The sequence below is a fragment of the Dipteris shenzhenensis genome, chromosome 15, assembly GCF_047967505.1.
Source record: "Dipteris shenzhenensis isolate YYH24624 ecotype China chromosome 15, Dip_SZ_1.0, whole genome shotgun sequence".
Lineage (NCBI taxonomy): Eukaryota > Viridiplantae > Streptophyta > Polypodiopsida > Gleicheniales > Dipteridaceae > Dipteris > Dipteris shenzhenensis.
In genome coordinates, this window is record NC_141610.1 from 7,444,266 (window position 1) to 7,448,363 (window position 4,098).

Genomic DNA, 4,098 nt, shown 5'->3' on the forward strand with positions numbered 1-4,098 from the left:
TTAGTGTGCACTTCTAAAGTGTCTTGAAGGCACTTCAGGTTCCTAACATGGAGAGCTATCCCGATCATGCTACCTGTGTTTAAATAATGGAAGTGAGTTTGGAGGAGAGTGTGTGAAGTACTCTTGACAGTCATGTTGCTTTCTTTTCATGTAGAATAGAGAAATTCCTCTACTCTTGTGTCCATTGTTAACAGAGACATTCTTTTTCATTGGTGAAGCTTCCTACGTTGATGCTCTCAATTGACGCTACGATAAGGAATCTCTTTGTGAGCATATGGTCCTTTCGGGAAAGAGTAAACTACTGATGCTCGCAATTGGAAAGAAGCTTTGCAAGGAGGAAAGTCCAAAAGCTGAGAAGCGTGGGCAGAGTATGGCCTACGTGAGCGGAGAACGCAGTTTCGTTTCAAATCATTTGAATAGTACACGACAACAGGTCGGCTCCAATTCATGCGCTGCACACCGATCAATATAGATACATTTCAAACTTCATAGCGACTTCCGTCATCGTACCCTCGTCACTGCCGGCCCAAGAAATTCGGCCTGTTGTCACCCAGATTTCCCAGTTCTTCCGCACACAGCTCGTCGCTACATACCCTCTTCGATTACCTTCCATATACCTTGTTTGTACCTCGTCACTGCCGGCCCAAAAATTTTCCCTCCTTGGCATCCAAGTTTACTATATATATTCGAATGAGGTGCGTTTGCTGACTAGAAACGAACTTCGCTCCGATTGCTGCTGCAATGGAATCCTCGCCCCTTATTGCTGCTCTCGGAACTTTACTTCTGTTTCCTGTGAGCACGCTGCTGTTCAGAATGCTGCGAGACTACTTTTGGACTCCCCATGTCATCTCAGCGCGGATGATGAACCAAGGCTTTAAAGGACCTAGACCTCAATTCTTTGGGGGAAATATAGCGGAGATAGCCGGCATTTGTAAAGAAGTGCTCGCAGAGGATATGAAGAGGATTGATCATGACGTTGTCTATAGGTTGATCCCATACCTGACGCGATGGTTTCACATATACGGTAAGCGGAAGCCGTTAGCCAATTGTCCACGGATTGTCGAATTTCGGCAAATTTGAGATGAAAATAGTTGTTGTTAAGCATATCGTTTACGTTTCTGCGTGACAAGTGTACTTGACGGAAACTGTTCAGCCTGATGACCCTCAATCATCTGCACTTAGCGCAGGTAAAAAGTTTTATTTCTGGTGGGGACGAGAGCCTGGAATTTTTGTTACCGACGCGGAGTCGGTCAAGGAGCTTTTGAATTCGAAAGAACTAGGCGGTCCATACGCCAAGGCGTCATCCAAACAGAGAAACAGAAATGCTTTGTATGGAGGAGGGCTCTTTACGTTGACAGGAGAAGCCTGGGCACATCACCGAAGTGTGGTGGCACCAGCTTTTCATCAGCAAAATCTAAAGGTTCGTTTTGTCGTTCTAATCCTGATCAAATTAGCAACTAAGAGGATAACCGAACCGCACAAACAGCTGAATAGGGAAACACACAAGCCAAGAAATCCAAGAAAATGTAAGGCAAAACAATAGCTCTTGGTCATTGCTTAGATTAAGATACAACAGTCCTAACGATCTCAGGCCACTACGTAGCATATATGCCAAGATGCTTATTATTCCAGCTCAGCCTAAACATTTGGCACCTATGACGTGGATGCCACATCGTCACCCTGTTCATTGTTCCTTTTGAACACATCTGAAACAAGGCAAGGGAACAAAAGAGAGAGAGAGAGAGAGAGAGAGAGAGAGAGGAGATAACAAGGGATAGTAATTTACATGTGAGAATTGAAAATGTATTTGTGTCACTGGAAGCTTTATCCATATACTTTCAGGGCCTGGTCACAAATATGGTAAATTGCTCAAAAAACATGTTGGATGAATGGGAGACACTAGTGGACAAAGAGGGGAAAGTGGAGTTTGATGTCTTCAACAAGTTCAAGAAGCTGACCGCAAATATAATCGCCTCTACGTCTTTTGGCAGCAATTATGAGAAAGGAAAGAGTGTGTTCGAGCAGATCGATTTACTTCAAGAACTTAATGTCGACTCGGATCACTCGACTAGGTTCCCTGGGAAAAGGTTTGTGTAGAATGATTCTTTGTTCCCTAGGCTAACTATATCACTTGTGTTCAATCAAGATTGCAAGCATTCTATAAATCATTGTAGTGCTAAATATACAGTTCTCTTTAGGATCGATAAATCTGGGATCGTGAACTATGACACTAAGGTTAATTGAGAATTCGGATTGCTCCTATGCAGTTTTCTACCGACTCCTTTAAATCGCAAGATTTGGGCGATAGCCAAAGAGATCAATCGTTCTTTGACTAACATTGTGGAGGAAAGGCGGGAGGCAGAGAGGTGCAATAGAGGAGCGGGCTATGGAAACGATCTACTAGGCCTGATGTTGAAAGAGAGCGAGGGATTAAGTACGATCGGAAATGGTAAGCAATTCACAACACAGAACGTGGTGGATGAATGCAAGACCTTCTACTTTGCGGGGCATGAGACAACGGCACTGCTACTCACATGGGCGGGGATGCTATTGAGCATCCATCCGGAATGGCAAGAACGAGCACGAGAGGAAGCTATGGAAGCTCTACAAGGGGACGACCAGCTCACTTATGAGAAGCTAGGCAGAATGAAAATTGTAAGCAATCTCTCTCTCTCTCTCTCTCTCTCTCTCTGTGGTCACCCTCTACCCCTATGACTACTCTGCCTCCTACATCTATGTTCTTAAAGGCCGCTCCACCTTCTCTTTGTTGAAGTTGTTGGGTTGTAGGAAAAAGGATGATTGATTTTGCTGCAAGAGCTAACATGAAGCAATGATGTTGTTATTGTTGCAATGATGATGGTGCAGATTGGGATGATAGTGAAGGAGACGTTGAGGTTGTATCCACCGGCACCAATGACAGTGAGGCAGGTGGTGGAGGAGACAAAGCTAGGAGGGGTGAGGGTACCGAGGGGGTTATGGCTATGGGTACCCATAGCAGCGTTACACCATGATAAGGAGTTGTGGGGAGAAGACGCACATGAATTCAAGCCGGAGCGTTTCGACAACAACAACAACAATCTCAACGGTATTAACAAGAGTTTTATACCGTTCACACAAGGTCCTCGTAGCTGCATCGGTTCCACATTCGCCACTCTAGAGGCCAAGGCTGGCCTTGCCCTCCTCCTCTCACGTTTCTCCCTCGCCCTCTCGCCTTCTTACCGCCATGCCCCCGTCTCCATCCTCACCGCTCGCCCTCTCCACGGTATGCCCCTCATCCTCCGCACCCTCCCTCCCTCCTCGGCCACCTCTCTCACTACTTCTTAGAAGCTCATCTTTCTCAGCCTCCATACTTCTTGTATGATTGATTGCTCATCTCTTCAATTCAAGTAGTTTAGTTTTATTTTACTAGTGCGTCTAGTGCTATAGTGGAGCTTTTTTTTGAATTTTCACTTGTAATTTTAGAAAAAAAGAAATTAATTAAGTTGTGTTTTTTTCAATTTGCCATTTATTGAGATCATCCTACAAAAGTTGCCTTTGGATAGCCCAAAGGCCTTTAAAAAATTGTTTGCTATCTCATTTGCATCCAAAAGCACCCATGCATACTTATGCACTCTTGTCTCACTTCGAGCACCTACTACAATATGGAAATAAACGATGTGCCAACATATGGCAAGCACTCAATTGAATATGCCATGTCATTGTCCATGGCAAGCAAAGTCAAAGGCATGTCCACATATAGTAACAACAAGGTAGATGAATGTATGAACATACCATGTCATCATGTATGGCAACAAAAGTAAATGCCCGTCCACACATGGTAACAACCACCTAGAAGAATATATGAATATGCCATGTCATCATATATGGAAATCAAATTGAATGGCATGTCCACACATGCTAACAAAAATGCAAATTATATATTCAGCATTGCAACTTATATGAAAAGTGGTTGCCTTTACTAATGGTTGCCCTCTTCTTTTCGACACACACTTACCACATGTAAGTGGGTTGCAGTTTATATGCCAAGTGGTTGCCTTGACTAATGGTTTCCCTCTCTTTTGGGACACATACCTACCACATGTAGGGGGGTGGGAAACA

General features: G+C 44.1%; 1 pseudogene; it reads left to right on the forward strand.

The window, feature by feature from the left end:
• The first annotated feature begins 2,409 nt into the window (after positions 1-2,409).
• On the forward strand, positions 2,410-3,324 carry LOC147893291 (cytokinin hydroxylase pseudogene; annotated as a pseudogene).
• Positions 3,325-4,098: the final 774 nt, after the last annotated feature.